The sequence below is a fragment of the Dermacentor variabilis genome, chromosome 11 (assembly GCF_050947875.1).
Source record: "Dermacentor variabilis isolate Ectoservices chromosome 11, ASM5094787v1, whole genome shotgun sequence".
Lineage (NCBI taxonomy): Eukaryota > Metazoa > Arthropoda > Arachnida > Ixodida > Ixodidae > Dermacentor > Dermacentor variabilis.
This window is the reverse complement of record NC_134578.1, coordinates 36,254,997-36,269,267: the sequence shown is the minus strand read 5'-3', so window position 1 is coordinate 36,269,267 and position 14,271 is coordinate 36,254,997. Positions and strand designations below refer to the sequence as shown.

Genomic DNA, 14,271 nt, shown 5'->3' with positions numbered 1-14,271 from the left:
CTGTATTCTTGAGAGTTATGAGCCTCTCAAGAATATAGAGCACACTTTTAAGGGTTTCTTCTAACATCTTTAAACAGGCCAAATGCTATGGCTTAGCAATTTTCACTGAAACCGTAATTGAGACATACACCATTAAAAATTTGTCTGCGTATTGTCCCGAACATACCCCACATTCACTAATTATGTGGCTATGGTCGATGGCATACTCTTACCAGAAAATAGCGAGAAATGTAACATTTGTGAGCCCCCCTAGTATAATTAACCGCCTCACTGTGAAGGTAGCATGTCCACTTCTTTACATGCAGAACTCACCTTCCTTGTTCTGGATTTTCGCCTTTACATTTTCGATGGTATCACTTGGCTCGACCTAGGAATGTGGTGGGGAGAAAAAAAGCACAGGGGTCACAGACTATGCAGTTTTTTACAGGTTATAGAACACTGCCGACAAGCGCTCAGAAGTTGCATATAGTGATTCGGTGTGTTGCATTTATCACCAGCTAAGTGCGTATGTGTGGTACATGATTCATCACAGACAAGATGATTAGAACTTTTGCAGGGAGCAACGGCAGATACACGCACCTCTAGGGTGATAGTCTTGCCAGTGAGAGTTTTCACAAAGATCCGCTTGGCAACCTGCGACAAGGAAAAAAAAGAATGATAATGCTAAGACAGTGCAAAGTCAAAACAACAGATCCAATAGCAACCTTCAATGTTGATGATGATGATAGTGTTTTGTGGTGCAAGGGCCAAGTACTATAACCAAACAGCGCCAGGCCAGTGGTAATGAGTTCTAAGTGAAACAATGAATTACCGTACTTATTCGACTCTAGGCCAATAGATTTTTTTTTCCATCTAATCATACACCGAACTCCAGGTCGGCTTAGATTCGAGGATATTAAAAAATGTGCCAGTTTGCAATTGAAAATGACAAATATGGTGCATAGCTAGTGCTATCTAGAAAAGTCAATATCGCAGCTACTGTTAGCTGCGCCAGTAGCCAAATGAAGTACACGAGCAATGTTGCTATTTTGACCTGTGTCGTTATTGACATGTGGCATGGCCCATACCGTGGCTCGAAGAGTGGGGCATGTATTTCCATGCTAAACTCCCTCACACACAGTGAAAAAGGCTGTCTCACAGAGGGTCGATTTCGAAAAGTACACTCACGACTCACGTCAGATTGTTAACTGTTTTAGAACATAGATATTCAATATCAGAGGGTGCACCTTGAGAAAATATGTGATGCTGATCGATCATCTCTGGAGATGGAGTGACCATTAATTCGATTCTACATGTAAGCTTTCAATAGGGCTTGCTCTGAAAGCGCCGGTGGCCAGGCAGATGCCTAGATGGTGGACGGGATCCAGCATCTTTAGTGCGATCAGGGAGGGAGGCAGAGTTGTATGCTACAGCGCCATAGTCTAATCGTGATCGAATGAGGCTCTTATAAAGATTCATTAAGCGCTTCCTGTTGATGCCCCAGGATGTGGAAGATAATATCTTCAGTAAGTTCATTGTTTTTAGACATTTCACTTTTTGAGATATATTGCGTGGAATGGAAGTAAGCTTAAAGTTAAGTATGATACCTAGAAATTTGTTCTCTTTGTTGACAGGCATTTGTTCTCCACACAGTTTTACAAAAGGATCTGGAACCAGGACTCTCTAGTACAAAGAGCACAAGAACTCTTGTGGAGGTTTACTTTAAATCCATTTTTGTTTGCCCACTTAGACACCTTGTTGAAGCACTGCTGTACTTGTGTCTCACACACTCCGAGGTTACAGGATTTGAAGCCTATCTGAATGTTGTCCAAGTAGACGGAATAAGAAATGGTCAGTGTTAAGGAAGCACAGAGTGTGTTCATCTTAATGATAAAGAGTGTGCAGCTGAGCACGCCTCCCTGGGGTACACCAGTTTCCTGTATAAATAGACTTAACAATACATTGCCGATTTTGACGTGGAAGGTACAGTTCGACAAACTGATTTCTACTAGGTTTAGCATATTGACACTGATGCCCATTCCCGACAAGTCTCTCAAGATTCCGCAGCGCCACGTTGTGTCCTACACCTTCTCCATATTGAGGAATACGGATAAGAAAAATTGTTTGTGTACAAATGCGTCAGGGATATTTTCTTCAATGCGCACCAAGACAATCGGTTGTAGAGCGCCCTTTGAACCTACACCAATAGGGATCAAGCATTTTGTTCAGTCCCAAAGAAATGTACGCGTTGCCGATTAATAGTTTTCTCAAAGAGCTTACAACGACAACTTGTGAGAGCTATTGCGCGGGAACTTGCTGCCACCGAAGGATCTTTACCTTGCTTCAAAACGGAGACCACAATCTCTTCTTTCCATGCAGATGGAAGATATCCAGCAGCCCAAATAGTGTTGAAAAGTGTGAGTAGCATCTATTGTGTATCAGTGTGTACTTTCTTAATCATGTCATACATTATTTTATCAGGTCCCAGTGCAAAGCTCTTGTATGTGATCAAGGCCGTTTTCAGCTTGACAATACTGAAAGGACAGTTATATGGTGCATGTTGTGGTGATTTACGCACAAATGCCTTACATTCTTCTATTTGTCTGTACTTCATGAAGGACTGTGAGTAGTAGACTGACCTTGACACATGCTCAAAGTGCTCCCCTAGGGAGTCTGCCTGCTTTTCTAATAATTCCCTTGGTCGTTCAACAAAGGGAATGGATGGATTTGCTGACCCTTTAGGCTTAGGCCATTCCACACATTCATCTCCTGTGTGCATTAGTATATCCAAGAGCAACCTCAGATAGCTTCCTCTCCTTGCCTGACGTGGGTCCGCTTTCGTAGAAATTTTATGTATTTAAATTAAATGACATATTTTTACATTTGGCGATTTACACAATAAGCCCCATGCCTTATTCTTCCTCTCTCGCCCCTCTTTAAAGTCTACGTTCCACCAGGGAACACGTCTTTTAAGTGAACCACCATTCCTTTTTGGGATAAACTTTTCGGCTGCATCAATAATAAAAGCGGTAGATTATGCAACCGCATCATCTATGCTAAAATTGTTAATAAAATTTCGTGTTAAGTAAGTTAATTCTTCAAAATGCTCCCTGTAAGCCGATGCTCATTTTCATCGAGGAATATATAGAGGGTTGTACACCTTGTTAATAAGTTACAGTGACGAGTTCACTTCCACAAAGTTCATTGATGACATTCCATTCCAGGTGAGGCAGAAGAGAAGCACAGCCGATTGCTAGATCTATCATTAAATATGAGTTGTGCTGGATGCTGTAACAGGTTGGCTCCTTCTTATTCGTAAACATCGCTGCAACACTGCATCACTTGCATGCAATAATTTACTGCGTATGTCATAATTAGTGGAACCATATTGAACCTGGCCTGCACATTACTCAAAATCTGTCTCTAACTAAAAAATTTTAAAAATGGTGCTTCGTTTAGTTCACCAAAGGCACCACGGAAACCTACTACAGATACCATATAATGCATTATGACAAGAAAATAAAAACAAGAGCGTTCAGTAATTATTTGCAATGCTCGTAACTTGGCCAGAAACGCTGAAGTTTCAACACACAATGCACTTTATAATGCTCCCATTTTTATCAAATCTAAACTTAGAATAAAAGAGGGGACACATTGGCAAGCCTAGCTGAACATGGCTGTATGACATTTTCGAACATCTGGTCAGATATTTTTTTTTTCCTGCAGAAGCTGCACTTGATCCACACGCATATCTAACTTTTTCCAGATATCTGCAGCAGAGTTCCCCCCTATTTTTGCAAAAGATGATCTCGGTGGCATTGAACCAGCTAAATTCTGTGCCACTTGTGAGACACTCGTCAGAAACCAGACCACTTGCATATGCAATTCATTGCAAGTTAACCAACACACTCCAAATTTCGCCTATACATTATCCATTACCTGATCATTACATTCAGCAAAGATAAACAAGGTGCCTTGTTTAATTCGCTGAGGACATCGGAGTAACCACCTATGAACCCTTTATGAAAACAGGGGGAAAACCAAGGGTTCGGTAAATGTGTGCAAAGCTTCCAATTAGTGGACTAGTATTAGAAATTATTTTGAAACACACATAGCACACTTCAAACTTTCAGCGAATGTCACATATAGAGTAACCATTTGATGTAAATACTAAATGTTTGAGCTTATGACCCTCCCAAGAATATGGGGCACATTCTTAACCCTTTGAAGGTTTTTGCCGTACATGTACAGCAGCGGTTTTCTGTCCCGCAAAGTCTTTGGCGTACGGGTATGGTTTCGACCCTCCGTTCGAAATTTCGCGCCATAATGACAATGCGTGTTTACTGGTAGGTGCTGCCACCTCTTAGGACTTACAAGAAGCATTTGAAATTTGTGCTGCCTTCTTGGGGAGATAAACAGAACTGATTTCTAGCTTCAGCGTGTCGCGCAGACTGTGGCAACACCCCTTTTGCAGTTTCGGTTTTGCCGTGTGATCGCAATGGAGGCACGCGAAACGCGATTTCTTTTCTTTGTCGGCACGCTATCGCAGGGGCGACGGAAGTTGATTTCTATCTTGATTGGTGCTGCCCTTAGCTTGTTTATCACCGCCGCTCACAAGGTATTCTCGCTCTCTGCGGCAACGCGCTTACGCGAGAGGGTGCCTCGGACCTCTGCCCAAGGTAGCCGCACGCAGAGGAGATGTCATGTGTGCGCCAACACAACTCGTCGCTCCAAGAGAAGAAAATGCACGCATTTTAGGTGTGCAGACTGCGATAAGGCGCTGTGTGGAGACCCGTGTTTCAAGGAGTACCAAACTCTGAAATACTATTCAACATTTTGCAGTTCTGAGTGATGCCGACATCAAAATACTGTTCCTAATTTTTTTTTTACTATTTATTCCCGACTTTATACATCTTGCACATTCAAGATACGCAATAAAGTAATTTGACCACCTGGGAAAGTTTTTTTCAATATAATTCGACCCTCAAAGGGTTAAGGGTCTCTCCTAAATCCTTTAAGCAGGCCAAAGGCTACGGCTTAACAATCTTCACTAAACCCGTAATTCAGACATACACCATACAAAATTTGTCTGCGTATTGTCCCTAACATACCTCACATTCCCTTATTATGTGACCATGGTCGATGGCATACTCTTATCAGAAAATAGCAAGAAATGTAACGTTTTTGAGCCCCCCTAGTCTCATTAACAGCCTCGCTGTGAAAGTAGCATGTCAACTTCTTTACATGCAGAACTCACCCTTCTTGTCCTGGATTTTCACCTTTACATTTTAGATGGTATTACTTGGCTCGACCTAGGAATGAGGTGGGGAAAAAAAACCACAAGGGTCACAAGACTACACAGTCTTTTACAGGTTATGGAACACTGCTGACAAGCGATCAGAAGTTTCATATAGTGATTCGGTGTTTTTCGCTTATCACCAGGTAAGTGTGTATGAGTGGTACATGATTCATCACAGACAAGACGATTAGAACTTTTGCAGGAAGCAACGGCAGGTACATGCACCTTTAGCGTGATCGTCTTGCCAGTAAGAGTTTTCACAAAGATCTGCATGGCAACCTGCGACAAGGGAAAAAACAGAATAATAATGCTAAGACAGTGGAAAGTCAAAACAAAAGATCCAATAGCAAACTTCAATGTTGATGATGATGAATAAGGGCCAAATATGACCAAAGAGCGCCAGGTCAGTGGTAATGAGTTCGAAGTGAAACAATCAATTACCGTATTTATTCGACTCTAGGCAAACAGATATTTTTTTTCCATATGATCATACACCGAACTCCAGGGTCGGCGCCAGGTGCACCAACTCTGGCCGGTGCGTGGTTTGACTTGCTGAACGCCATTTTTGTTTTGAACGGAGCCTCCTTGCTGACCCAAGAAGTGGCACTGCTGCAAATCCCCACTCATCATCGTCATTTCTGCCTGGTTTGATAGAGTGGCTCTACAGCAGTTCCGGGTTCAGCTTAGTAAGCCATGTCGAGACAATCCAGCAGCTGATTTGTGGTGGTGTTTGCTTTGTGTGCTGTGTCGAGGTTCCGTGGATCCAATGCGCCACACGGAAACACCGCGTCAAGTCTCTAATGGCGCCAACAGTGCCCGCGCAGACTGCGCTGGGGAATGCCGGCAAGCGGGTGCCGGGAGGCTAGGATTTGTCGCCTTCCGATGTGCACGCTACTGACGCCGAAAATGTTCTGCCGAGCCCTGTGCAGTGGTTCCGGACACCGTCTCAAATGACAGTTTCACAGGTGCTCACGCTGCTGTACTGACATGCGCAGAACGCGACGGCGGCGAGATCATTCGACAGATTTCTGCTTCACTGCCAGACGATGACTCTCGAGTCGGAAGATGACGCACCATGTGCTGTGCTGCTGTCACATGCGGAGCGTGTACAAGCAGTGACTGTGCTTTCAGCCGCCTATAGTGACCGTACAACCCTCTCCGAGATTCAGACTTATATGATCGCGCGTAAATGGAACAGCGTGCAATGGCGCATTCACAATTTCTTCAAGCCTACTGCCGAGCCTGAATAAGTGCGTGGAAATAAAGGATTGCATTTTTTTTTTCTTAATCTGCTTTTTCGGACACCTGTTTATTCGGACATTTTTGCAGTCCCCGTGAGGTCCGAATAAACGGTCGGCAACTGTAATTGAAAATGACAAATATGGTGCATAGCTAATGCTATCTAGAAAAGTAAGTATCACAGCCACTATTAACTGCGTCAGTAGCCAACTGAAGTACACGAGCGATGTTGCTATTTTGACCTGTGTTGTTATTGGCGTGCGGCGTGGCCCATAGCGATGCTTGAAGAGTGGGACATCTATTTCCATGCTAAGCTCCCTCACACGCAGTGCAAAAGGCTGTCTCACAGAGGGTTGATTATTGAAAATTGGTAACAGTTTTAGAACGTGGCTATTCCACATCAGAGGGTGCACCTTGAGAAAATGTGTGATGCTGATCGATCATCTCTGCAGATGGAGTGACCACTCTTTCGATTCTACATGTAAGCTTTCAATAGGGCTTGTTCTGAAAGCGCCGGTGGCCAGGCAGATACTTAGACGGTGGATGGGATCCAGCATTTTTAGTGCGATCAGGGAGGGAGGCAGAGTTGTATGCTACAGCGCCATAGTCTAATCGAGATCGAATGAGGCTCTTATAAAGATTCATTAAACACTTCCTGTTGATGCCCCAGGATGTGGAAGATAATATCTTCAGTAAGTTCATTGTTTTTAGACATTTCACTTTTTGAGATATATTGCGTGGAATGGAAGTAAGCTTAAAGTTAAGTATGATGCCTAGAAATTTCTGCTCTTTGTTGACAGGTATTTGTTCTCCACACAGTTTTACAAAAGGATCTGGAACCAGGACTCTCTTGTACAAAGAGCACAAGAACTCTTGTGGAGGTTTACTTTAAATCCATTTTTGTTTGCCCACTTAGACACCTTGTTCAAGCAGTGCTGTACCTGTGTTTTAGACACTGCGAGGTTACAGGATTTGAAGCCTATTTGAATGTTGTCCAAGTAGACAGAATAAAAAATGGTCAGTGTTAAGGAAGCACAGAGTGTGTTCATCTTAAAGATAAAGAGAGCGCAGCTGAGCACGCCTCCCTGGAGTACACAAGTTTCCTGTGTAAATGGATGTGACAATACATTGCCGATTTTGACATGGAAATTACCATTGGACAAGCAGCTTCCTATTAGATTTAGCATATTGACACGGATGCCCCTTTCCGACAAGTCTCTCAAGATTCCGTAGCGCCACGTTGTGTGGTACGCCTTCTCCATATCGAGGAATATGGATAATAAAAACTGCTTGCATACAAATGCGTCACGGATATGATGATCGGTTGTAGACTACCCTTCTCTAAAACCTACACCAATAGGGATCAAGCATTTTGTTCAGTTCAAGGAAAAGTACGAGTCACCAATTAATAGTTTTCTCAAGGAGCTTACGACGCAAACTTGTGAGAACTATTAGGCAGTAACTTGCTGCCGACGAAGGATCATTACCTTGCTTCAAAATGGAGACCACAATTGCTTCTTTCTATGCGGATGGAAGAGATCCAGCAGCCCAAATAGTGTTGAAAAGTGTGAGTAGCGTTAGTTGTGTAACAGTGTGAACATTCTTAATCATGTCATAAATTATTCTATGAGGTCCCAGCACAGAGTGCTTGCATGTGATCAAGGCAGCTTTAAGCTAGGCAATACTGAAAGGACGGTTATGTGGTGCATGTTGTGGTGATTTACGCACAAATGCCTTACATTCTTCTATTTGTCTGTACTTCATGAAGGACTGTGAGTAGTAGACTGACCTTGACACATGCTCAAAGTGCTCCCCTAGGGAGTCTGCCTGCTTTTTTAATAATTCCCTTGGTCGTTCAACAAAGGGAACAGATGGATTTGCTGACCCTTTAGGCTTAGGCCATTCCACACTTTCGTCTCCTGTGTGCATTATGCCCAAGAGCAACCTCAGATAGCTTCCTCTCCTTGCCTGACGTGCGTCCGCCTTCGCAGAAATATTGTATTTAAATTGAATGAGATTTTCTGCATTTGGCCATCTACGCAATAAGCCCCATGCCTCCTTCTGCCTCTTTTGCCCATCTCTACAGCCAACATTCCACCAGGGAACACGTCTTTTAAGTGAACCACCATTCCTTTTTTGGTATAAACGTTTGGCTCCATCAATAATAGAAGCGGTAAAATATGCGACAGCATCATCTACACTAAAATTGTTTCAAAATTGCGTGTTAAGTAAGTTAATTCTTTAAAATGCTCCCTGTAAGCCGATGCTAATTTCCATCGAGGAATATTGGAAAGGTTGTATACCGTGTTGATAAGTTACAGGACCGTGTTCACTTCCACAAAGTTCATTGACGACATTCCATTCCAGGTGAGGCATAATAGAAGGACAGCCAATTCCTATATCTATCAATGAATAAGAGTTTTGCTGGACGCTGTAACAGGTCGGCTCCTTCTTATTTGTAAAACACAGCTGTAACACTGCATTGTTTGCACGCAATATTTTACTGCTTAAGTCATAATTAGTGAACTCATATTGAACCTGGCCTGCACATTACCGCAAAAGCTGTCTAACTAAAAAATCTTAAAAATGGTGCTTTGTTTAGTTCACCAAAGACACCACGGAAACCTACTACGGATGTTGTATAATGCATTAAGACAAGGAAAAAAAATAACAGCCTTCAGTAATCACTTGCAATGCTCGTAATTGGGCTAGGAATGCTGAAGTTTCATCACACAATGCACTTAACAATGCCCTATTTTCATGAAATATAAACTCGACAATACTAAAATATTACCGTCCATATTATTACCGTATTACCGTCCTGTGACTGGTGCAGCATGGCCTTAGTCGCTCTTGCGCCATTAAACCCGAATTAACTAACATAAACTTGGAGTAAAAGAGGGGACATTGGCAAGCCTAGCTGAAAATGGCTGTATAACACTTTCAAACACTTGATCAGATTTCTTTTTTTCCTGCAGAAGCTGCACTTGACCCCCATGCATCTAACTTCGTGCAGTGATCTACAATAGAGTTCTGCCCCATTTTCTCAAGACATGATCTTGGTGGCATTTGTCATTCTGCCAGGGGAACCAGCTAAGTTCTGTGCCGCTTGTGAGACGGACTCGTAACAAAGCAGAGCACTTGCATATGTACTTAATTGCAAAGGGCACAAATTTGCCTACACATCACCCATTAGCTGATCATTAGATTAAGCAAACAAACAAGCTGCCTTGTTTAATTCACCGAGGACATCGGAGGAACCACCTATGAACCTTATGCCACATGAAAATAGGGGAAAACCAAGGATTCGGTAAATGTCTGCAATGCTTTTAATTATTGAATACCAGTATTTAGCAATTATTTTGAAACACACATAACACTTCAAACTTTTAGCAAATATCACATATAGAGTAGCCATTTGTTGAAAATACTGAATGTTTGAGTTTATGACGCTCTCAAGAATATAGAGCACATACTTAACTGTTTCTCATAACTCCTTTAAATACAGACCAAAGGCTACGGCAGCAATTTTCACTGAAGGCGTAACTGAAACTTACATAGTTCAAAATTTGTCTGTGTATTGTCCCTAACGTATCCCACATTTCCTTAATGTGCCCATGGTCGATGACATAGTCTTATCAGAAAACAGTGAGAAATGTCATAATGTTTGGGAGCACCTCTAGTCTCATTAACAGCCTTATTGTGAAAGTAGCATGTCAACTTCTTTACATGCAGAGCTCACCTTTCTTGTCCTGGATTTTCGCCGTTACATTTTCGATGGGATCACTTGGTTCGACCTAGGAATGAGGTGGGGGGAAAAACCACAGGGGGTCATAAGACTACGCAGTCTTTTATAGATCACAGAACACTGCCATCAAGCGATCAGAAGTTGCATATAGTGATTCGGTGTTTTGCATTTATCACCAGGTAAGTGCGTATGAGTGGTACATGATTCATCACAGACAAGAAGATTAGAACTTTTGCAGGAAGCAACGGTAGGTACACGCACCTCTAAGGTGATGGTCTTGCCAGTGAGAATTTTCACAAAGATCTGCATGGCAACCTGCGACAAGGAAAAAAGAATAATGCTAGGACAGTGCAAAGTCAACACAAAAGGTCTAATAGCAACCTTTAGTGTTATCAGGTGACTGCATATTACGGAGCTGCTGTCACATGGTGGGGGACCAGTTAAAATTGGCAATGCTGCAATGCTTTGGAGGACAAGCATCCTTGGCTGGCAGGGCACTCAAGCAGCCTTTCTGCACAGCCTTGAATGAGCTCTGGTCATGTACACAGTGGCCTTGAAACATTGAAGCTGGTTGTGTTACCACAAACAATGGAAGTCCTACAACAGGTACAATTGGATGGCTTCAAGCTATGAAAGGGAAACAATAATAATAAAAAACAAAACTTCATTTTATTCACACAAGCGCAGCATTGATGTGCTCCTAAAACCATCATTCTTGCTGTTGTTGCTCACCTGCACATACTTTCTCCAGACCGCTTTGTCACCCTACATAACGAGACCCAGTTCACTGACATTAACTTTGAACACAGTTCCCTGTGTAATCACCCTCAGCTGTGGGTAGAGCGGTGAGCTCGGGTTTTTCACATCGATGATTGGCAGGCAGAAAGTGGCTTTCAGCTCCAGGTGCATCACGTGAGCCTTCTTGAAACGCAGTGCCATTGGTCTGGTGAACCGCTCAAACTTCAGAGGCTTGCGCATGAATCCCTTCTCAGATGAATGTCTGGTCACCATGCACTTCCGTGCCTTCTTTTTTCTTTTGCCTGTCTTGATCACCAAGAACGCCTCAGTCTCCTATGCCACAAAATTTCGGAATGGGCATGTCCCACTTGCCGGCCTTCTCTTTGCTTTTCTGCTTGATCATGTTTGACAGGACCTTAGCCCTCGATTGGTTCTCACGGTCCAGCAGGTTGACCGTAACTGCACCCTGTGCCGCTGCCTCAGGTCCTCGCTGCTTGGTCAGCTTCTCCTCATGTATGTTCAGCATCTTCTTTATCTGCACTTCCTCCAAGTAGCACTTCTCAGTGAGCATCTTGGCCTTGAGGCCCAGAGTGGCCTTGGCCTTAACAGCATCACCGCGTGGCTTCCACCCAAGCCACTTGTGAAGCCGTCATGGTGGGCGAGCCTATAGCCGTACCGCTTCCAGTGAAGCTCGATGTGCTCGTTCTGCAGCACGCTGTTGGCGTCGTCTGCTCAACGCAGCAGCGACACGCATGCTAACTGATCCTCTTTTGTTGCATGCATGATCCCTCTTTTGCTGCCAATTTTTGGGTTGTGGCTGGCTGCGATGTACTCTGAGATTCCAAAATCCTGAGTCACCTGCAAAGGGACAACAGGTGTTCCCTTGGACTCCTTTGTAGTACATTGCTAAACTAAATGATGATCGTCGTGGCCTTTCCCTTTGCATCGGGTGGACACGTCATGGTGCTCTGACCCCTCCCCCCCCCCATAAGATCAACTCTACATCAGTTTTTCGAACAATATGTATGCACCGTGTTCACTGCCCCCCTGACCAGCACTTTAGAAGTCTTGCCTTCGTGATTGAAGTCGCTGCCAGGGGGTGCATGTTTGTGTCATAGCCATAACGTGCTTCCACAAAACCAAGTGCCTTGGGAAGTGTGGTGCCATCCGGTTGACGAGAGCCCAATGTTTTCAATGCTGTCCTCGTCATCCTCGCATGCCCTGCACTGCACCGTCATCCACCGACTGGTCGAAGCAGCGTCTATACACCTTATGGTGAATTCCATTGGGAGAACAGGAGTAGAGAGCCGAGCAGTGCGGAGTCGGGTGGCAGCGCAGTGAGAGCAGGAACACTCGACCCGCCACTGGAATGCGGCGTTGATCCGGAGAGCAGGTGGGAGGGGGACGTGTGAGGAGAAATGTACCACGTGACACAAGCAATCGACGTCCCAGCATTCTCTGCGGGAGAGCGGCAAAACACGTGTATAAGTTGTGGTCGTCGGACGTTCACCGTTTCGCCGCAGCGTACAACGTGCATTTGTGCAACGCCGACGCATCCCGCAACGTTTCCGCCTGCAAGATTATCCGAAATGGATTCTGAAGCTCAGCGCATCCTGCTTTCTATTATTCAGGGGAAGTCGCCGCGTGATGCGGAAATTTCTTTTGAACTAGAAAGAAAAACGGGCACTTTAACGATCTGACTTCCCTCGGAAGCTGAACAACGCACCTCCTCGTCGGAGTATGAAGAGACAGTCTTTCCAATGTACGAGTCCACTTTTAGTCTTTCCTCCGGCAACGAAAATAGCTCTTGAGAGATCGCCGCGTGCATTTCGTAGTCGTCATTGCTACTAGTGTCGTCCGTAGAACTACAACTCGAATCCGAAGTTGAGCTCCAGATGCTGTCGCTGCTGTCACCGTCGAGCGTCTCGAGCACATCAGCAAGGCGAAGACGCTTTGCTGCCACTGTTTCCCGCGCATCCGAAGAGAAGCAAGGTGTACTAGAAATGTTGGTATCTCTCGCTGAATCGTTAAGCCCGTTCATATTAACGACGTCAAAGTCACTGGGGCCAAAACAGTGCCTACGCTTGATTGCCGCTATTGCCGCCGCGCTCGCCGGCTGAAGCAAAATGAGGAGGATATGACGTTTGGATCACGTGACTTCCTCGGTACTCCGCTTTTCAGGCGAGAGCAGTGCGGACTGCTCCCGGCTGCTCTCGGCGCAGCGAAACTGCTCTTGTTCTACCACTGGATGACGGCGCTCCCACTCCTGTTCGACCAATGAAACGCCGCGCCTGGAAAGAGCACTTTCAGCGTGCTTTTGAGTGCTCCTGTTCTCCCAATGGAATTCGCCATTAGTGTGCAGTGCTCCCGCACGGGTCTCAAACAAAAGGGCACTGCCGACACTGTTGTTGTACAGCCACGCCACAGGGATGGTTGTTTTGTGGACTCTATACAGGGCCACGCTAGATTTTTGGTCCATAGCGGCTTGCCACAGTGACGTCTCCGCTTCCTGTACTCTAGCTTGCACATCTAGTGACCAGTTCCTTTCGCTGTCCTCTTGGCTGGGGTCAGTAAAGAGGGGGACTTGTATAACGTTTGGACAGCACGTACCCCCTATTACTATGCGTTCGAAACCGGCCGTGCTCACAACTCTCGAGGACAGACATGAACGCGTCTGTTGCCTAAACCAGTCACTCGCTTTATCCAAACTAAGTACACAGGTGGCATTAGGCGGGGGATTATTTTCATCACAAGATCGTGCCTGATTACGACCACTTGCACTATTTATGAGGCTTTAAACAAATCTGATAGAAATATGCCGCTGCCCGAAGGTGGATCCGACGGAAAAGGCTGAAGAGGTGAAGAAAATAAGCAGTAGTGTGGTATTGCTTTGACGGGGCGGCCAGACGAGAGACCTATGGCAGGAGGCCTAATAGCCGGGGCACGAAGGGAACAGACAATGCAAACATCCATGTACCCCCTTGGATAACACGGATGGGTAGCTCATTCGCTCTGAGCTCGAGTCAAGACAGCTCTGTGGCCGTCAAGGATTGAAGAATGTGTGTAGCGCATGCTTACACTGCAAGAATGCAAGGAATCCCCCCTGTGAGGAAAAAATAAGCCCTGAGTAACATAGAAAAGACTATTGGCATAAAAAGACTAATTTGTATGATGGTCATTACCATAGTCAACATGATGTGTGTACTGCACATTTACACTGCAAGAAATGTAAGGTAGCCCCTCTGTGAGGATACCGAAACTGGATATT

At 44.7% G+C, this 14,271-nt stretch overlaps 2 pseudogenes; both read right to left on the bottom strand.

The window, feature by feature from the left end:
* Window positions 1–14,271, bottom strand: part of LOC142563212 (ubiquitin-ribosomal protein eS31 fusion protein-like) — a 41,434-nt pseudogene that overhangs the window by 25,925 nt on the left and 1,238 nt on the right.
* LOC142563211 (ribosome biogenesis protein NSA2 homolog) overlaps window positions 10,243–14,271 on the bottom strand; it is a 58,410-nt pseudogene continuing 54,381 nt past the window's right edge.